The sequence below is a fragment of the Hetaerina americana genome, unplaced genomic scaffold (genome assembly GCF_022747635.1).
Source record: "Hetaerina americana unplaced genomic scaffold, ioHetAmer1.1.p SCAF_13, whole genome shotgun sequence".
In the NCBI taxonomy this organism is placed as follows: domain Eukaryota; kingdom Metazoa; phylum Arthropoda; class Insecta; order Odonata; family Calopterygidae; genus Hetaerina; species Hetaerina americana.
Window position 1 is genome coordinate 15,716,379 of NW_027286403.1, and position 23,257 is coordinate 15,739,635.

The window sequence follows — 23,257 nt, forward strand, 5'->3', positions numbered from 1 at the left end:
CTTAATTTGCTCAACATATTTGCCTCTTTGCATTCTCACTCTCGGAAACTCCCCCCTCTCCATCCTCGCAAATCCACCGCGTCCCAGGGTCCACTCGGCCCCCTCCCCGCCCTCCTGTATCCCCTCCTCCACACCTTCCCAAATAGCTCGCATTCATCCACATCTGCTTCGCTTTTGTGTTCACCCGTTTAATCTCTCCGACCCTATCTGTATATGCTTTAAAACACTGTATTGCATGAATTTATCTAAATTTCACGCGCCTATTGCATTGCAAATAATTGCCTATGTAAACGTAACTTTGTATTTTTAATTACCTTGTCAACATTACTGCATGTGGTTCGACACACAATGTTAAATATGCGTATAAATTTAAGCAATTTTTTTTTATTTTTCAAATCCCTTTATAGATAAAGTGTGCTCATACGTATTTGCACAAGTTTTCACACACAAAGTGAAATATCAAAAAATCAAAAAACTTATTATAACTTTTAATAATTAATAAAAATATTTTCTAACAGGGAAACTATTAATCAGATAAAACTGTGGAACACCACCATAAGGAGGTAGGAATGTATTTTTTTAATTAGACTAGCTTCACACTGCCTTGGTTGATAAATCTCATCCTTGGTAACCTGCATGATGTAATCTACATGGTCACCTATCCCCTTAAGCCGCCACGAGGGCCTGTGCCATTAGATTTTCAATCACCAATCGCCGGTTTTTAACGGCCTTGAATGTCCACCAAGACATCAACTTACTCTCCTAGAGTGTGTTCTTTTACTTTGAAAAATTATTGTCCAAAACACATCTCCTGTTCCATAAAATTCGCAAACCCATCAATCAGCCACCGTCATGAATTTCATTTCTGCATCGGTACTTGGTATTTTTTTTAAATCCCTCGGGTGCCACTTTGTGGAACTTTATTTACCAATTTCGAACATCATGTTCAAACATGATCATCTGTAAATATCTTTTAATGTCAATTTCGTAGTGGAATACCAAAAAAATTACATTCGTTTCGCATACAACTAAACCCTTTTAATACACAAAACGTGACTTTCTACACCACTTAAGTTTAACTTGAGCTCAACTGCTGTTGGTTCAACTCTCCGTCCTGCTTGCAATCATTTACTCTCCATCTTTTAAGAATCCTCTCCTCGGGACCGTTGCTCCCGCGACCGCATCCCCACGTCCTCCCACTCCCGCAATGAATCCATTTGAGGAGGCGTGGCGAGGCGAGAGGGAGGAAAGGGGAGCGTTGGAAGGCGGGGAAAGATTAAAGGCACGAGAGAGAGAGGGATGAAATAATGATGGGGGAGGGAGAGGTGCTGTTGGGGACCGAAGGGGAGGAGCAATTGGCGGGGGGGACAAGGGGAAGGGGGGGCGCGGTTTGTGGACGCGGTCAATAGGTTTGCTTCCTTAGTCCCCAGCGTGGCAAAAAAGGGATGAATATGAAGACCGGCTCCAAGGATACCAGTTTGGGAGGAAGTCGCCAAATGATGAGTCGAATAGATCAATAGGGATTTCATAGGGAAGGCGATGACGGCGGCGGCGATTAATAAGGAGGCTAGATCTCCGGTGGAGCGAGGCCACGAGCAAGCAGGAGTGTCGTCGAGGTTCCCCGATTGGCATCGTCGCGCTCACGTTCGCTGGCCAAAAGCCGTCGGGAACTCGAGCGGAATTGACCGTGGTTGACCCAACCGCGAACAAAACGCCGAGCTGTTATTGAAATTGATGTGCACGGATTAGCATTTTCAGCGACGCCCGTGAAACTATTTTCCATTCAAAAACTGCTAGCGAATGAATTTACAAGCCAGAACTCCATGTGATTCTAAATTTATTCCTTCTGAACGTACGTACACCAGTTATGCACAGAGACAAACGACATACAAGTCAACGCTAAAATTAATGCTATAAAACGCCCTACATCCTAAAATATACAGGCCCTGTTTTTATCTTTTTAGACAGTTAACATTTTTGTAATCTTTGAATGCTAGTAAATTTGACTACAAATTAAATATCTCTTAAGAAAACGCATCAACTCTTTTACTATTAGGAACTACTCCAATTAAACATGTAAATATTCAGATTTCAAATTAAATTACACGGGTTTAGGACTCGTGTACTGAGTTGGCTGAACAAATACCATATTTGCTAAAAAATATTTTAACGGTCGCTGGTGGGGTCATGACCCTCGTATCGCGGTCTTCCGCAGACTTAATATGATCTGCGCGACGGTGAGGTATCGACAGAAGGAATGCTTCAAATAAAATGCAACCAAGAGCTTAATAACTATTGTTAATAGTGCAATTACGTAGCGGGCTGAACGAAACCGAAGGCGATTTGTTGTGCGGCATGATAAGTCACAGCTTAAAAGTTAGTGCGTGGGTTGGCCATGTTTCCAAAAATAACTTATGACAAACGAATAGTTAGTGCAAAACAAATGGTTCGGAGAACAAATCCCTGGACATTGCTCCATCCCTCCTTCACCGTACGGAGCTGCAGAAATGATGCGCGTGTCAAGTATAATTTCTGTATGCTCCGAACGGTAAGGAGGGATGTGTGGCCATGCACAAGGATTTGGCGTCTAAAGAGTCGGAGGTAAGCCCGTGGTCCTTTAATTTCTGACCAAAGCGGTTAACATTTAAACTATAAGGTATAGGGGAGAGTAAACATGAAAACATGGCGTCTCCAATACTCCGCGGGGGTGCACGGTTACCAAAGCCACAGTCCGAGTAACGAAACCCCACGCCGAAGGTTTTCTCCCATCACGACTCATGCGCGAGCATGGATGCAGGCCGGCACACCGGAAATTTGAGTTCCAGCCACGGAGACACATCGACCGTTTCTTGTGATTTGATGTGCAATCCTCATCCACTTCGTGCCCAGATCAGGTATTTAAAGTGATTTGCAAACAACCGGCAGAGACTAGGATTTATTCGGTTGAGAGATATTTTAAGTACCGCCCAGATTGCTACAACTGCTGTCGGAATAAGTCATTCAAATAGTTTATCGCCACTAATTCTGCCAGCATAAGCTCAGGATTAGCACCTGAACCCAAAATCAGAGTACCGCTCCGAGGCTCCGAATTTTATCCCAGAGGGAAACAATATTTTTCCTTTATGTTGAACCATCGAGGATAGTGCAGTGAACGGTGGGAAAGCGGCCCCAAATATTCCATATGTGACGCTATGCCGTGTACGTTGAGGGGCAAATGTTAACGCAGGTTTTTAAATCGAACTTTTCACAATCAACATCATTCCCGAATTCCACACTTACCTTGGTCTGATTCGGAAGTGGCCTCCTAAGTATTGAAGCACCACGAGCTGATTTAAGTCCAAACTGGAGACCTAAAATTTAAAAAATTGCCGTTAAATAGTGCTTTACGCAATTGCTATTATCATTTCTTAAACTGTCTGCGACTCAAAATGCAGAGATAATAAAATTCGTGACAAATAAATTAATTAATCATTCGAAATTCAACCAGTCCTTTTCCAATTACTTTTTTCAACGTAGACGTAATAAGGAATTTGCTTATTAGCTATTTCTCTTCCCGTAATTTGAAGTTAGGGAAGAAAATACGGCAATAAACTGGCGGCGAAATACATTGCATGGGGTGAGCAAGGAACGCATTCTCATTCCACCAACTTCCATTTCTATTGCTTCTGAAGACTTCTGTTAGTGGCGCCTCGGATGAACTGCGTACGACGGTTATGAATAAAGTGAAGAGAGGCGTACAAATGCATTCATTGCACGTACGCGAAAGAGTGCATGCACATCTCCGCCCAGGATTACATACGCGCGGAGCACACTTAACTCGATTGCGTTGCAAGCGAGAAGTGGACTCGGGAGGATGGTAGGCGCCGCGTAAGAAATTTGGACCGGGAGGAGATGGTGGGTAAGGGAGGGGGAGCTGGCAAATGGGTGAGGGGGGAGTGGGAGAAAAGGGAAGTGGGGTAACGAGAGGGGGGTGGAGACGAGAAGACGGAGAGAAAACATAAAGCGGAGGCGGAAGCTCTCTTTTATGCTCTTCCGGCGAGACTGTACTCAGCGGCAAAACCATCTGCATGATAATGACTCAGGCTATAGCAATGTAAATAGTTTCCGAACCTTATAAGACTTACAAGAGCATCATCGCCAATGCCTATGTGCTTCAGTGAACTGACCAAATTTGAATCTCATTCCTGGACGCACGCACGAAGGCTTAAGACTAATCGAGTTATCTTTCATTCTCTTTCATTAAAGTATTTGTCACTCAAATCCCAGAAAAAAAACTCGTTTCTGTATCCGCTACTCTTTTACATTAACATATCAAAGTTTTATCATCCCAATGGCGAGTAATTACATGGCAAGAAATCTTTAAAATACCAAGGTAAGTAGGAGGAATCAATAACTGAATTTAGTTTCCCCATTGGTGGCCAGTAAAGAAGAAAGAGCGAATACTATGTGAAATTTCAATTGAATACCGAAAAATCTAGCTAATTCGAATGAAACATTGAATAAAAGCTATGTGCTTCAACCATATCACGCCAAGTATTACCACTGTAACTAAAATTCCATCAATTTAGGGACACAGCAAATGGTCAGCTATCACGTCTCTCCTCAACCCACCTCCCGCATTCCATCCCCTCATCACCTATCCACAGGAAGAACAATGGGAAATCAGAAGCGGGACATAGCCAATGCCCACACTCGGCATCGAAATAAGGTTGACGCCTCATCAATTATCCAGCAGTCGGTATTGTAACATCTCAGCTGCTCCGAGTCTACACTTAAACTACACCATCTCTGTGAAACTACAAATATGGAAACCAATTCAATTATTCTCGGTGTCAAAGGTGCATTCAGCTGGGAGACGCGGATATGTTTTCCAATAGAATTAATGCAGAACGTGCTTTTCATAGATTCTGGGGGTGAACAGTACATCAGAGCGCATGGAGGGACTGTAGGCGGGAAGGACTTCGTAACAATTTACACGACGAAGAGCGCGAGCAATTCAGAGTATTACACTACCACATGCCGGGACCGTCGTTATCAATTCCCTCGGGCCATATGCATTAATACGCCCCGGGCCACGCCACCTAGTGCCCCCCGCCTGGGACGCAATGAATGATGGGTGCCGACTCGGCCGCATTTGCAGCACTCGCGGCCTCCTTCGCCGGGTACTCTGGCGCCATACGCTCCTGGACGTCGGCGGGCGGATGGCTTGCCGATGGCGGGCCGCCTGGGTGCTCGACCAACGGCCTCCCCGCCGTTCGCCGCCCAGGGTCTTGACGAGCGAAAAATGATAATGGGGTGATCAAAGTCTACACGAGCGAACTGGGTGAAAGCTGGTGGAGGGCGGCAATCGAATGGGAGAAGATGGGGCAGAGCCGCGGGGTGGGGGAGAACGGGGGGGTTGGAGACGAGGGGTGCTCTGGTCCCGGCGCTCGATGCATTCCCTTTCAGGTCGGGCGGGAGGAGAGTGGGGAGGCATCCATTTGCGATTCTCGCGGTGATTCTGCCGAGAAAATCGCGGAAGGGTCGCATTTACTTTTCCTCGGAATTGGAGGAACTCCAATTCGGAGAATGGAAAGTGAGCATTGGGGATCCTTTTTCTCTCGACCACGATAAGGAAAACGAAACTGAAAATTGGCTGGCACACTGGTATCTTCTGTGTGTGGAGGGAATTATTTTTTTTCCGGGCCGACTAGAGTCAAAGGAACACATTGCTCACTCCCTAGGATACTTTCCCTGAAAGGAACATGAATTAATAATTCATCACTACGTTAAGGAACAATTTCCTCTATGATAAGTCAACACTGTAAAGAAATGAAAGGTCAACACAAGGTCCAGGGATTTCACAGATACGCTTTTCCCGATTATTGATTCTTGGAGTTCAAGCATGGCCCTGAGAAGCCATTTATCAGGGTGTAAATAACCATCGAAAGTCCAAACATGAAATAAATTTCCCAACATAATAAAATCTAATAATATACCAAAAGAACCTGTGCATTTCCTCAAGCCACTTGGTAATGCAGAGCCAACAGTGATATGCAATCCAGCTTTAAGTTCAACGAGTATAATAATAATCATGTTTTGTTTATTTCTATCACCGTCACTTAAATTAATAATTCATTCGACACAAATGCAATGTGCGCCCCTTTTAACAGCTACACCTTAGTGAATACTCATATCGACAAGGACTTTTTAAATTACCAGGCATTCATTCCTCTGAGGTACTAAATGATTCTTCCTCCACAGATCGTCAAGTGGTGGTCAGTATGCACAGAGGTTACTTAATTTTTGGCCGCATGAACAAAATATTTTTGAATACGCAATTTTTCCCGTGGTCACGTGATACGAACGTCCATATGATTGTTGAACCTCATTATTTGATCCCTTATTACGAATTAAATATCGTAGGAACGCGGGGAGAGTTTTTCTGAAACGTGACCTTTTTCCAAGCCATAGGGGTGTCGTCGGTAAACTACTGGGTCATTCTAAGCACGGGAACCCTATCATATCATCAACAATTGAATCGTAGTTCCACTGACCTCGTCGCATTCCAAATAAAACACATCTATACAAATAGAATTGAAAGACCGACTGTACGCAACAACAGGTTCGTCAACACCATATTTATGATTCTTTCAACTAAAGAGCGCTTGAACGATTTCATTCATTTAACGACGTGTATTTTCATTATACACTGCAACCGAATCCAGAGCAATCAGAAATCTCCATCATATCCATCCATACGATCTTGTTTATGTGACAGCCAACACGCCATTTGGGAAGTTATCTCGCCGCTCAGCACAGCAAATTTTCAGTAGTGGACATTAAGAGTCATTATGGGCGACGACCGACATCCAAGGGTCATTTACGCCAAGAGGAATAGCAGGATAATACTGCACGGATAGGAATTATCGGAGTGGAGTTAGGGTGTAGAGAAACACGGCATCGGCTTCGTTATACTCTTAATTGCAGGCACCATGGGAGCACGCAGTTAAACGGACTAACCGACAAACGAGTGTGCACATAAAGTGTTCTTTCTGCGTAGCCTAGGGTGCTAACGGGATACTCCTGAAACGTTCGCCACAGCCAGAATAAGACCTGGGCCCCTCTGGGTGTGAATCCACTACGACGGCCACCGGGTGAATAAAATTCTCAAATTCGTAGTAAAGAAACAAATATTTTCCACAAAACGTTAACTTTTCGTGGATGCTATTATTAAAAAAAATTAGGATGCTTGCAATTTTAAAGTGCACTCTAACGGATGAAGATAGATAGAGCATACCTCGGTTTTTCTTTCCATGATAATACAAATATTAATTTGACAATTCTCTTATAATATCGTAAGCCTCTCACCATATGATGTACATACATATACATATATATATAAACACACACATATATAAATATATATATATGTACATATATATATATATGTATATATACATATACATATATATATACATATACATATATATACAATGTACATATACATATATATACAATGTACATATACATATACATATATATATATGTACATACATATATTCATATATATATTATATGTATATATATATATATATATATAAAAGATGGCAGAGTTCACCCAGTGTTAAGCCCGACGGCGAGTGAAATTCACACATAGGGTACGTTGGGTAGGGGCCAGTTCCTTTCCCTGTGCCGGTTATGGTTTCCCAGGAAGATCTGGTACGCGAAAAATCACATAGCTTGGGTGGAGCTGCAGGTGCCCAGAGTGCCTTGCCCGGGAATCGAACTCGGGCCCCTCCGGTCATCAGTCCAACGCTCTACCCCCTGGACTACCGCGACCCACACATACACACACACTCACACACAAACACACACACACACACACACACACACACATATATATATATATATTTATTTATTTATTTATTTATTTCTTTATCTATACATATTTATTTATATATTATCGGCTTTGCCCGTTATCGCCTGACCAAGTTATCCGTACCGCTGTAATAGGATTTAATTCGCATTTTGGTCCTTATTATGTTCGTGGGTAGTTTCTTCATAACGGTATCGCTGTGGGCCTACGGTTTTCCACATCTTTTAGACAAATTCAATGTGATTTTATCAGGTATAATGGACACTGAAGTTGAAAAAACGAAATGAAGAACTTCATAACTTGAGATAATTCGAGACCATCCTAACTTCGCAGCATCAGTCAGTGTAAGGCGTGTATTCAACTGTTTTGGGTCCCTGAGTTGCTGATCAGCACACATTGGGCTCTTCAGCAATTGGTAAAGTTATTGGTGAGCAATCCTTAACCTGTGGACCAGATGCTCCGGACGTAGTGGCGTTGGTTTACAGTCGAGCATGCTGTATTGACAGCCCTTTGCCGAGAATAGGGACGCCGCTCGCTATCTTCCCTTCTGAGGCTGACCTTCCGGCTCGCCGGTAGAAGCCCTCGGGAGGCAATGACAGTCCCATTAAAAAATAATATACTTTTAAGTTAACTTCGAAAGAAATAATTCCCTAAAAAACTCCAAATTGAAGCGAATAAATTAAAATCATAATTTTGAGTCAAACATATTATGCTAATTATGATCGAACATTTGTTAATTTTTTTTAATTCCAGAAAAGTATATCCAAATCGGACCTTGGTTAAGTTACTATGTGTATTTTTAACCTATTTATGGAAAAAGCTTGAAGTACTTTCTCCGTAACATCTTGGCATGATGTGCCCGCAAACGACATATTTCCGTATATATTTAAGTCATATTCATTATTTCGCGTAATAAACAAAGGGTAGGATCGTAGTTATTGAAAATTGACGCCACTCTACGATTTTCGTATAGGCAACGCTGCATGCTTACGAATCGGAACTAATTTCGCGGAAACAAAAAAATATAATGAGATTTTTGACATTTGCATAATTGAAAGTTATCGAGGAGCACAGATAATACTGGAGTATGTTGTTGTTCATTTTATGTATTATTACGATTTTGAATATGGTATGGTGTAATGTAATAAAGCTGCAAATTTGGAATTTTCCATTGATACATTTCATAGGCATACTTCGTATAACAAATAGTACATAGAACAGGTCTAGTTTAAGACCTGGATGAAGAAAATAAATTACTAGAAACAAATGCTTACTTCGCCGATGAAGGCAGCAAACTTGGGAACATAATGGCATAACGAGCTGATTTCTCAAAATTGCTGTCCACAGTAATTTTCATTTTGTAATTTAAAACGAAGAACGGACTTACTTTTATAAAATTAATTCACAACGAACAAAAACCATATTAACGACTTTCTACGCATAAAAATCTCATTCCATTATTTTTTTAGTCAATTAAACGCGGTAACAACAGAAGTTCCCCAGGGAGCCATTCTCCGAATGCAAATCGTATTAAATATAATTTCAAAATGTATTACAGACACTGGGTGCTACAGAACTAACTAGTCACATAATAATCGTGTCTATTTTAAAGATATTTGAATGAATTGGCGAAGAGTTATTTTCAACAACCATCGTATATAGTATATTTAAATAGGTGCGCTATTTTCCGAGGTTTTGGCGCAGTGTGCCATTGCCTCCCTCCTATGTTACGAGGCAGCACAAGGCACATTCGAGGGGGACTACGGACGGCATGCCACCCTGACTCAGTAGGTCCCTGCGGGGTCACTGGCTACCGCACCTACGCAAACGAACCAGGGGCATGACGGCGGCCATGACGCTGGGAAAGTGGAGAGCAGTGGAGAGTGTATGCGGCACGGAGTTCTACACCACTACCCGCCACTGGCCGCTCCCGGGCGCCACCACCACAGCGGCTTCGACGACGACGATCAAAGGCTAATGGCGGCCCCAAGAGAGGCCCCAGGGGGCGAAGGCGGAGGAGGCACAGAGGCGGAGTGGCGCCGGGGTGTGTGCGAGCGAGCACCCGATAAGGCGGTGAACGCTTAGTGCGTCCCTCGGACGGGGTGAGGATGAGTCCCACCCCCATTCCCCCGACCTCTTGTGGTCGCCGGGGGCGGAGGAACCATGAAGCCTCCCTTCTTTCCGAGCCGCTTCGGGCGCGGTCCGCCACCTCAATCCCACACCAGCCCTGCTACAAAGGAACCGCTCGGCGCCCGAGACTTGGCGCTACTTCCCTTGGGCCAGCTAAACTTGTACGACGGCTTGTGGTAATAAGGTACGAAATTAGACGCGATGAGCGCGATATGACTGGTCATTCTTACTTAAATGGATTGATGGTTAATACTTGCTTTCAATTTTGCGGTGATTACTGTTACTGGACACAAATTCATAATTGGATTCGGGTTTTCGTTTTCGGGGAATTATTTTCGTTAAACACTTGACGCCCATTAATTCAAGATAAGTTTACGTGCAATGCGGTTATTGAACAGACGGAGTTCGGATTGCATTACTACATCTCCCGATGAGTTGTTTCAAAAGAAATTTTCTTTTTTCTCGAACCCACAAATAACGCAGCAGTTTCAAGATATTAGTAGTTTCCAAAATTATAGTTTAAGGAGCAGTTAAAAACGGAGAGCGAGAGGAATATATTCGCTATAAAAATGGAGGATCTGATCCTGGGTGATCTTCCGGCACGTAAAAAGATTTGACAATGGGGTCGTACTTTCCTTTCAGGTACTTCATTTGAGCAAAGTTGCAAATCTTCTTTGTGCCCGATGAAAATCGCTAAAAATGTTAATGGGCACGTCTTCCTTTAGAATATGCGTCAAAAGCCCATCAGCTCTCCAACCCAGACCCAATTTGACCCTCGGTCCATCTGATTCCCGGGTTTGCTTGGCCCACGAGCCTCTCTGCCCACTTTTAGCATGTCCGGCCAACTGCGCCTAATTCATGTGTGTTCGGTTAGAGAAGAGATATAATGGCACTGATGTAGAGAGGAGGCTAGTGGTACTTGCTGGTGACTCTTAACTTGCATTAATGAAGGGTGGCCTATGAAAAGGAAGTCATAAAACCCTGGTTGGTCGCTGAACCCATCAAGGTGATTCATCCTTATGCTTTGAGTTGCATATCTGCACCGAGCTATTTTATTTATTCTCGCGGTCGGTTTGAAAATATAATTCAACATAACATTACATGAGTACTACGTGAGTAGCGGAAGTATAGTTAAAAAAAATCGCATGTATCATCGTGGAGAGAAAAATTTTTGTCATTCAAAATATTACTCCTCAATAAAGTCAATCTGGTAGAAACTAATATATGTTCAAAGTAGGGAAAATTCTGTAAGTTACGCAGAGCAAAAGTAAATAAAGTTTTATCTAAGGCAGAACGTTGAATGAGAACGAATTTCCTTAAAAATATAAACTTCGCCAGTTATTAACTGCTAAAACGATATAGACGTTGAAGTATTTCTTTTAGTGCGGAAGATTCGGGCAATAATAGTGGTGTAGTGTGCTGCCCAATTACGTGTATTAGCACGATATAGATAAGGTCCAGTCCCCAAATGAAATCACGACATGGGAGCATGGGATATGTGTCAGAAAGGTATATTGCTTTGCATTGAATGCATGGAAATGTGCAAATTCGGTGGGAAGAAACATACTGGATCTATTGCCCCCTCTTGTAATCCATATTCTAAGTCATCGATTAAATCGGCCGCTAAAAGCGGAACATTTTCAGTAGGTAACACCCGCCCCACTAAATGTCTACCAACATCAACCCATACCCATTGGGCGGTATCCATGATTGATTTTGGATAAGTTACTCCCACTCTCAATCACTGCGGTGCCTTTTTATAACATGAAAATGGAAATGAAGGATTATGTTCTCCGAGAGTGGATTTCAGTATCCTCAGTAAACGAATGAACAAAATACCAGAAGGAGCAAAAGAGCTTATTTTTAAAATCAAAGAATTACACAGCAAAGTTTGAAGCCCACAAAAATTGTGGCTAAAAAGATTAATCGAACAAATCTTTACAATAGACCATTTAAATATTTTCTCCTATTCCTGTATTCCTGAGAAACTTTCTGATCAAATACTGCACCTCAAACTGGCCTAAGGAATATCCCATGGAACAGAATGAAAAGGATTGCCCATCAGAACATTTTTGCGGTAGCTAAACTAATTTTCATTCGGAACAAATTCGATCAGACGATGGGCTCAGAGATTTAATGGGCGAGGTTAAATAACTTAGCAATGGACGACATTTCTCAGTTGAGATTTCATTCACCGATCATTATAAATTAGATTGCCCTTCCACCAACTACCAAGAGTAAACCGGTTTTCTATCGTTTGCAACAAATATTAAAATATTCAGTTTTGTGCCTCACTCATGAGAAAGCCAATAAATTACTCATCAGATGAAAATTACGAGGCTATTGTTTCATTAGGAGTTTTAGCATTACTTTAGAGAAACTGAGAGGCAATTTACGACTGAGAAAATTAGCAAGAAGTAGGATGAGTAAGAGCCCAGAGAGGGATCCCGCATTTTCTGAAATTTGCGAAATTGCTCCGATGAGCGGAGAGTTCTTTCAAAGAACGGAGAAGAGATGTGTGAATGCTAGACCATTCCTGGATTTCAAAGGGAATGAGTGAGAATTAGGCAGCTACTTCTGCAGCGCAGAGTTCATTATCATAAATTTGTAGCATTCTTAACCCGTGTCCTTGGGGAGGAGACCGTTGCATGTCCATGTGGTAGTGGAATATCGCCTTCCTACTTTTCAAATTCTAGCTTGCACGTTATTGGATAAATTTCTTACTGCATCCTAAGCTGCAATTATTTGTTAGATGATAGTGTATGTAATTGGATGCATGTTGAATCTAAGGATTTTTGTATGAATGAATACGCCGCGGTGGGTATAGTTTTGCATGTATGTGTTGATTTTGAATGTGGTTTTGTTCCTTTTTACGGGTGGTGACCAAACACCCCCCCGCCACACGCCCTTGCGGCGGCACGCGGGGTATAATGTAGATGTAGCAATACGCACCAAATATTATATGCACTGGAGGGAAAAACTTTCTTCAATTCCATGGGTGAGAAATCTCGACAAATTATTTCTCACTCGTCTTATTTTACTGTCGACCTCTAACTGAAGTCAGTACCGTAAAAAATGATATTCAGAATCACCACGGTCAATAGAACTTCATCATGGCCATGCAAGCTGAACAGCATTCACTGTAGAACTAAAGAAACCTTATAGTAGCTGAAAATTACTTTTCAAGTTCACATCGGCTACCAAATATTTGTATGCAGAAACAAAACAAAAAAATATCATTTGCATCTAGTTACCAATGGCTTCACCGTGAAGCCATTGAGTTTGAATGGTTTCATTTACAATCAGAATCTTCCGTATTAGTTTGATCATATTAGGACGCTGATTGTGAATTATTGTAATTAATAATACTTTAGTTTATGCATTATTATTAAGATGCGTATATAATGACACATAATATCGAAAGCACACCATTTATTTTTTTATTAGTTTATTTAACGTCTATTAACTACATGCCTGATCAACTCAACACGGCTGATTACGCGACCATGTTGACATCGTTATTTTGGGAGAAATGACAACTTCATCAACAATTTGACCAGACCTTTGGATTCGGGTAACATATCAAAGAATGTTTTTCATGCGAGTTTTCGCGTACACCACCCATGAGCTGAAGGCAAAAATACAATGGGAACGTCCGATGGCAAGATAAAGTTTTCAGACACCGAGGAGTAGTAGATATACCCAATGCCTTTCGCCGTAAATACTCAGAAGGGAGTACGAATCCCCCATCGCGTGACGGAGTGTGGAGAAATGGGGGCAAGTACCGGCCCTTAACCGGAGCAGGGTGCCCCGGTTAAGGACCGGCGCGCTTGGGCCGCAACGACGCTGGTCGTTATAACGTGGCGCCGGCGTCGAGCAAGGCGGCTGCACTAGCAAATGGACCACAGTTAAAAATCCTTGGCGGCCCGCGACGGTATTTCGCAAAACATGGAGGGATATCAAGCCTTCCTGGTGATATTAAATTTCTGGTGGTATAATGGAGCAGAGAAATTATGCCCAGATACGTAGTCTTGATTTCTCAATACTCATGCAATTTACCGAAGTAACTGAACAAAAATTCATAACGTACGTGTATCAACATTTGACGGCAAGAAATTTCAAACGCGAATGAGGAAATTCCACGCATTTTAAGCATGTCATTGAAATGATTGGATGGCATCGATTATTACGCTATCTGTAGTGCAAGATAAAATTGGAAAAAAATATGAGGTCGAAAATTACGTCGAATCGGAAGCATACACGCATAGCTAATCATAAAAAAATGAGTTTTTAGAGGAACGCGTGGAAAATATTTCCCACTATAACTCGGTTTGTGAAGCTTTAACCCAAAATATAAATTTAAGGGTAGGGCACACTGTTACCGTTCATTTTTTTCCACTAAGCATGAGGTTCATTGCCGCACGAAAATATTATATTTGCCCAGGGTATGAATACTGCGAATCAGAAGATCATGCAAGGTGATTTTGGGTATCGTAATAAAATACCTTCATAAATCAGTTCACCTATAGCACGACCGTTTGGTGGGGAATATGGGCGATGATTGTGGTGGGAAAAAAACTGGCTTTGGGTGCGGTAAAAGGATACGAGATCTCTCGAAGGCAAGCGTGTCCCCGGGCGCAATGCGTGGTCGTAAGGGGAAGTCACCAGCCGCGCCGGGGCCCGAATGAAAAACGATGAAATCGGATAAGAGCGACATTGCACGAAGATCCATCATGCAACCCTCCGAAGGGGTCGCCCGAAATATTGGGCATGGATATTTTAAATACATCACCAGTAGTGGGTGTCGTAACCACATAACATACCGATGTATCGGTATTGTTCTGCGAAATATTGAAAACCATTGGTATTTTCAACTCATACGTGGTGTAGTGTAACGATATAGATATCACTGCCCGATAATATTGGTAAAAATGCATCTAATAAATATTTGATGAATGCATTCAATGAAAAAAAATATATTTTTAAAACTGAATGTTATCAATCTATGTATTGCGGGGGTAGGGAAAGCAAAACTTATCATATTTTAATTGTAAATTCCACAGCTTTTATTCACTAAATTGTTTCATCTATGCTATTAATTTAATCCATTAAATTATCAGAATTAACATGATATTTTATGTCGAGGGCAATTTTATTAATTTCTTTAATGACGTCAACGTCTATGAGCCCGTTCCAAGACTAAAATCAGAAATATCGGTGGAAGAGCATGTACAAATGCCTGTTACTTAATTAATGTAACTTAAAGTTTCATGTCACAAAATATTTATTTAAATATCTAAAAATTCACTTCGTTAAAGTATCAAATAATGCTCATATTGTAAACATTTGAATTATTTCTTCTCATGATCCATTGTTGAAAGCCCGCAAACTCACGTAGGATAAGTGGTGATAGAAATAACAACAATACGACAAGATATATGACAGCAAAATCATGGACTATGTCCAATAAGTTTTTTTAGTATTTAAATGGCATGCTTAGCCAATGGTTAATCTTATTCTGAAAAAGACACGCACTACCAGATCTAAGATTATATCACCAGCAAACGAAGGGTCTTCTTAAATCTTATTTTTGAAATTCAAATTCAATTTACAACTCAATTGGAAGAATCATTACTCTAATCTACACTTGGTGACATGGAAAACTCCGGAGCGAAAAACCCGATTTCTGGGGAAATCTGCCAAAAACACATTTATGTTGAAATGCCGATTGAACAAATACGGATCAAATGTCTTCGCAAATTTTCTACTAGACCAAGCAAATTAGGCCTTTTTCATAATTTACAAGTGGTTGTAATCCACCACATATTGTGAAATATTATTGAGCACTCCAAAGTCAATACACTAAATCAAAATTTTATCGAGAATTGGGATCATTTGTTTAAGGCTAATTATATGGACACAAAAAATGTAAAGTATGTTGATAAGCCCTCGAATCGTTTCAGTAAATGTACGGGTATATTGCGATGAAAGATGAACACAGATAGGAGTAACATCTTGGAGATTCGACGATGAACACGGAGATAACGCTTTAGCAAATAGAAAAATAAATTTCCGGTTACAAATGGCTAATAATCACGCTCCATACGATCTTCATCATCATGATTTAAAAATCCTAGGATTGGATTTTAGTCTCTCCAACTGTTTCTATTACACGCAAGCCTTCATTTCTTTTCCCGCGGTTGATGTCTGTATTTTCAGCGTCTCGTAATTTTCTGTTGGCCTTCCTCTTTAAATCTACCCCTCTGTTTCCTTCAGTAATGGCCTACATTAAACAATCGTACCTCAGGATATATACCATTAGTTTTCCCATTCTTCCTCTTAAGTTTCCACCATAGGATTCTTTCCCTTCTCCCACTCCTCGAAATTAGCACTTCCATACTTGCGACTCTGCCCATCCAGATTATTTTCTTCACTCTTCGGCAGCCACACCTCTCCAATGCTTTTTTTCCCTCTACGTGCCCCACTTTTCACTACTGTTCTGAATGAATAATGAACTCTCATCATAAAAAACGTCCAGAGCAAAAACCGCTCATTACTGTGGATTATTTTTGTATTGAATGTGGAATGTAAAAAATCAAATTTATTTAATTCTTTGAAATGATAGTACGAGGGTCATCCGGAAAGTAGTACCCGTTCGTGCCGCATGAAGTGCTGACGACGCGAGTAGCCGCTGGACGAGGTCAGATAGCTTCAGTGGCTTGTCTGCCTTCTCTGAGCCAAGTTGCGTGACGCTAGCATTGCCTGTGTTGTTTCTGTGATTGTTTACAATGTTTAAAAAATTGAGAACGCCGCCAGTTGTGAAGTGAGGGCAGTGATTAAATTCCTCAATGCAAGAAACGTTCGCCCATGTGATATTCATCGCCAATTAAAGGAGGTGTATGGAGACAATGTAATGGACGAGTCGTCTGTTCGGCGGTGGTGTCGCAACTTCAACATGGGGAGGGGGAACACACACGACGATGAGCGTTCGGAGAGACCGTCTGTCATTACAGACCAACTGGTGAGCTCAGTTGACGAATTCGTGAGGAACGATCGGCGCGTCACAATTGATGACATCTGTGAGCATTTTCCCAATGTTTCTCGAACAATTGTTCATGAAATTGTTAAACACCATCTGCATTATGCAAAAATTTGTGCAAGATGGGTCCCTCGCGTATCTCAATGAGCTGGCGGCGAAGGACTATGCAGCAGGAATACAGAAACTTGTCACACGTTATGACAAATGCCTTAATTTGCTTGGAGATTATGTTGAGAAGTAGTTTAAAGTATCCTCTTTCAAATAAAATTTTTTATGTTTGTTAATATTTACTTTTGTGTCTTTATTTCACGAACGGGTACTACTTTCCGGATGACCCTCGTATTATCCGTATCCTCAAAAGGGAAAAAGCAAGTAAATTAATGAAATTGAAAAGAAATAACGCGATGGATCAATCACTAAATCATAATTATTATATAATTAAAAAAATAGTCCAACCCCAGAAAGTTTAACGCTCGCATTCTATGTTCCGCGTAAAATCTACTTTTAGAATTAAAATGAGGGAATAAATCACCAAACCACAGTAATAGAGCGTAAGCTAGGTTTGATAGGCATATTTAGACCTTAGCTTATGCTAACCCGCAATACCGTGTGAGCATTGGACTTAAATGTTCCTTCCCTGCGTCGCCTGTGGCACCACCGGGATATCTCATATTCCATTAATTACGCAGCTTGGATGCAGCCGGGACCAGGTCGACGAGGTCCCTGGAGCCGAAGTCATAGGGAATCGAACCCGGACCGTAACATATCAGTAACTGAACGTTCTACCCACAAGGCTAACAATCCCGAATAGAATAAAAAGAACACCAAATTTATGATACATCTCACTTTTACTCACATTATTTTGAAACAATTTTTAAAAGACTTCAACGACGACAGTCAAGATCCCCCCTCTAAGGGTACGGACGCCGAAGGTACTCATTCATCCGGGGCTTCCGAGAAAAAAATAAATGCTGGACGACCTCGGCAATCCCCCGGAACTTAGCCCGCGCACATAAAGAATCCCAGAGACGTGGCGGCGTCCTATCCGGTTGCCCACCCTCGCGGCATTGGACCCACGTCAGACATCTCACCCACCGCCCTAAGTAAGAGTCGTCACCCGCTAGACATGCCCCACCCCACCCGCCGCACTACCCACCTCAAAACATCCATCACTCGCAGAAGCGCGCACACGTGAGGAAAGCAGAGGCTTTAGCACACTAAAGCTTCCTCCGTACCTCCATTAGGCGCGGCACTGCACGCCGGTACCATAAGACTACGGTTCGGATTTTCAGCACCTACTGTCCTCGAGACAGAGCCAGATGGCAAGCATATGGAGCCCAAGAGTTCCACCGAATTCGACAGAAAAATCTGGTGAGAGCCGTAAACCTTCGTGTTTGACCTCTTTGATAAGGGGATTGAAATGATTTAGTGAATTCAGAGTTAAGACTCAGGTGGGGGCTAAGGATGAAGGTTTGGTATTACCATTCCTTTGACTTGAAATGTTTCTAAATCGTTTACAAATTTATTGGTTGGCATTTATGCATCGGGAAACTTTTAATCTCCTCCTCTCGACCCATAAGTTTAGAAAATCGTTACTACTACAGGCTGACTAATATCAATGAATAATAAAGAATCACAATTATTAATGGCTGAGACACTATCATTATTTTCGTTGTCCAGAGAAAAAAATTTTGAAATCTCTGTATAACGCCTGAATATAATCGAAATATTCAGAAATACCATTGACAATAATGAGAAACACTAAAATACTAATTTGCCTCCAAACACACACGACCAAAAACAATTATCATAAATCCTCCATCTCACGCGGAGTCTAACTTACCGTGATCACATTAGCTCCGCCCATCAAACCCTACGTTATTAATGACGAGTCAATAAATAATGTCCTTCAGCAGGCCTCAGCATACACTCTCTCCGTGCCCACCCATGGCTATTCGAAGTCATATGAACTTAAAGACGACTGGATTGGAAAATTATGGTTAAACACTCAATGGTTGCGAGAATCACTGCCAATTTAATTTGTGGCTAAGCCAAGGGGGTGATTGAAAGAAAAGGTTCCGACGGACGTATCGCCAAAACTTGTATTTTTAGTGAATATTGGAGAAGTTAAGCTGGAAAAAAATTACTCTTAAATGGGCATTCCATTCCGATAACCAGGCGTTATCGGCGCCCATATCCCTCCCGTTTCAATTCTCCCGTTCTCCTCTTCACCACGTCTTCAACCTCGTCTGCAACGCCCCCCCCCCCGAGACAATCGTGACTGGTATGTGCTTTCATCTACATCTACATAATACCCCGCAAGCCGCCACAAGGGCTTGTGGCGGGTGCTTTGGAATATTTCATTTCATATAAAAAAGAATTCACAAATTAATGATACAGAGATTAATGTATTTAATTTAAGTAGTAGTTTTTATGGAAGGCAAATGACAGCTGAGGTCTTTTGCTCCATTAGGGATGAACAGGAAAGGATAAAGGGTGGAGAGAAACCCGGCGTCGGCATTAGCCTACTCTTAACGAAAGGCGCCAAGGGGTCCGCGGTTTAACGACCCATCCGATGGACGGCGTACTCACTCAAAGTACTCTCAACAGACCACCTCAAGTAGGGATTGGGATACCACTGAAAAATATCGTCGTCGCTGGGATTCGAACCTGGGTCCTAAGGGTGGGAAGCCAGCAAGTTAACCACCGCACCATTCCGATTCCCATTTAATTTAAAGGAAACAAGTAACTCAAGAGTAACTCCATATTTAAGGTTTGACGGCAATACATTTTCCTATAAGTCACATTCCGCTTCATATTCATTCTTAAATGCTTGTCTGCCGACGGATATTTGTGAGAAGATATAATGAATGACATGACGCACTTTACTGAAGCGCTCTCCACACGGCATCCCAAGTAGGGATCGGGATACCCCGGAAAAAATCTATCAATGTCGGTATTCCAAACCGTAGCCTCGGTGTGGGCTAGGACCATAGTCATCCCGCCACCTTGATACCCTCCCCATACCATTCCTATAATCAAACTGAATTTGAAAAACAAAATCGATCGAATAACTTAATACCTTCAAGTTTTGGAACCGAATCACGACATCGATATGAATATTTTTCGAAATGAACACTCAGAAGCCTGGATTTTCCTACGCAGTCGTCCGTAGTTAAAGAATAGCTAATTTTCATACCCGTTACCTCATAAATCGCCGTGCAGAAATTTCAAACCTTGAAATATTTATGCAGCATCACTCGACACGACTATCAGTGGAAAAAAACAGTATCAAATTAAAACATTAAATCGGTCTTTATCATTAGGGGATCAGCCAAGTGGTGTATCCCATGAACCAGTATTGTCTCCATCCGCTCCTGTCCCAGGCCTCTCTCTCTCTCTCGCTCTCTCTCGTGGAATTGTGTCGCGTTATCCCATCAATGATAGGATAATACAACGTAATGCAATCAGACGCCAAGGGATGAAGTTTCCAGACCATGGCCCGCATCATTCAACATTCACCTTGAGATCCGGATGACACGATTCCATTTGACGCACACGCCCAACCCGCGTATCCCGGGAGGAGGCAAACATGTGGGCAGTCGCTCCACCCACACGCCCATCTACCCGAAACACCACCCGCACTGGAATTGGAGGTATGTCGTATAAGGGGGAAGGGGAGAGGAGAGATTGGGAAGAGGGAGCCCTAGGGTGTCCTTCCCTCCAACCCGATCACAGAGAAACACCCTTTCCCTCGGAGGGCTCGTAGGGGGTTCGGAGGGTGGTCGGGGGACGTCGTGCTCCTGTTTGCCCTCCGCCCTTTCGGGGCGGCGGGGAATATTGGATCTTGGGAACAAGAGTCCTCCCTCCCACCACTTCCGTCCAACGTGTAGTTAATTGCAAAGAAATCCCTGGCCCGAGAGATGTCAACACACCCGCCCGGCTGCCAAGCGACCTTCACTGGGAGAGGGGAGCGCAGGGGGTAAGGGTCAAAGGCATCGTGGTCGACGCCCTTCAACCCTGCCCGCCGCCACACTCGCGACAAGACCCCCGCACAATGGACTCTCACGGACGACTGGCGACCGAATCCGCCCGCACGCTCTCCTATTTCGCAATCCGCCTCGCCCGCCAGTCTTCTGCGAATGCGGCTCTTTTAAAGTGCATCCACGTTCTCATTACGAGGGTGACAAACCAATGTCATTAAAAAAAACTACATAATGATTGAACTCTACAGGAATGACATTATTCCGAGGAAAGACTGAAAAATGTCCACTCTTATTATTTGTCAACATTTCCAATCCTTTCATACATTCAATTTTAGCTAAACATGAGGGAATTTTTCTGCGATGAGTCAAATATAGTAATATTCCAACTGCTGCTACAAGAAAGAGGAACATTATTGAGTCGATCCGGGAGGCCTGGGATTTGAAAATCCATCAATTTTTATGGATCGTTCAATACAAGGTAATCTCACCATGAAAAGCGTTTTTTCCGTAATTAAATACTGTTTTACAAATCGCATAAACTCCCTTTTTTGCCTATATTTTATTCTTGTTCTCTTCTACGTGCCTGCCGTCATGTTGCAACTTATCTGGATATAGGGACAAAGCTATTTGTTTTTCCCCTATGCACGGATTTGAATCTGTGCACAAAATGCGACTTTACCATACAATATTTCGGAACAGATTTATTCCTCATCCATATTTTAAAGGAAATATTGGTTGTCATCAACCCCAAGACTGGGTTTATAGGTAGGGTTTTGAGCTTGCGTAGGAAAAGAGAGCTCAGGTAATCAATCCAATATGAATTGTGAAAATCACATATTAAGTTTGTAGTGAGGGGAAGAATATTTGAATTTTCCTTTTTCCTCTCCCACCTGCGGTTTCCCAGGAAGCTCTAATATTCGAAAGCATCAGACCTTCACATAATACCCCTTCTCGTCTAAAATCCTTCATAAAAAATAAGGAGAAGCAACTCCTTAAGCGGATGCACTACCTCAGGGGCTTCGCGAGTCTATTCAAACCACGCACACATTTTTACAGAAATCCATTTGAAATATTATTAGGATTGCCTTTGGGATTGATCGGTTGGCAGTCCAATCTATAGATTTTATTTGAAAAAAAAACAAGATTCAAATGTAAATACCTTAAGATTTGATTGACTCAAGACTCCCACGTCACATACACATTTATTACAAAATTAAGTTGAAAGTTTCACCTTATATTCCAAAGAATGATCGCAAGGGGCATAAGCATCACAGCGAGCAATTTATATAGGAATGCAGATATTTAATAATATCCTTTCCAAGTAATTAGTGATTTAACCATGATTTTCATGAATTACCAATAATTTATGCTGGTTTCTTTTCAGAACGATTTCAACGACAACTATTCGGCAAACTTTCCGTTCAAGGATAACACGGAAATTTAAACCTATGAAATATACAGCCTATCTTTCTAAAATTATATTCTTGATCTTTCTTCGTCCAATGTACTCAAGCTAACTGATTGCAGAATTTACATTGCTGGTGTTACGCAGTTTAATTCATCGCAAAAGAAATCTGGATTATATATCGGCCGAAGTCATGCACAACAACTTTAATTTGGTCTGAGAGTGATTTCCAGGCAATTTACCCTTAAGTATGTATATATTCGCGCAACCTTAGAGTTTATCATAAAAACACTTCAGAAATCCATATCTTTTTTGCTAAAACATTTACGAAATAAGATAATTTTATTTTTCAGAATTTAGAGCGATTGTAATGCAGATGTGAATTCAAAGGAATTGCAAGAAATAAACACCATAATGTATAATCATGGCAGCGGGGTGGCCTATTTATTAGCAAATCCAATATTTGGATTGTTTATTGGATTTGGTTGCTATGTAAACGGGAAAATTGACACTGGAGAATCCATCGAAATGAATTTTCCGACCGTTCCATATTGAGTGCACGTAACGGGCATAGACACATTTGGCGGTTTCGACAATCCGACACAATGGATGCATTTTACTCTCCCCTCGGAAGTGGTTGGGAGAAACACAAAGTGTAAAAAATCATGGCAAAGAAGTGTACTGACAATCGGACATAAATAAATATCCCAAGTGATGATTCAGTGACGCTATTTTTCACGCAGGCACAGAAATTTCGCATGCCTCCCTATTAATTTAGTATGCTATAAACATCGTATGATACAAGTAATCAGGGCTAGATTTAAATTACTACAAATATA

At 41.8% G+C, this 23,257-nt stretch overlaps 1 protein-coding gene across 1 annotated transcript in view; it reads right to left on the bottom strand.

Annotated features, from left to right (window-relative positions):
• The window catches only part of LOC139686112 (uncharacterized), a 147,080-nt gene that overhangs the window by 93,629 nt on the left and 30,194 nt on the right, over positions 1–23,257 (bottom strand). The window contains exon 2 of the mRNA XM_071583295.1: positions 3,280–3,350. The gene's annotated coding sequence lies outside the window, so the exon portion shown is untranslated. The remainder of the gene's footprint in view (positions 1–3,279; positions 3,351–23,257) is intronic.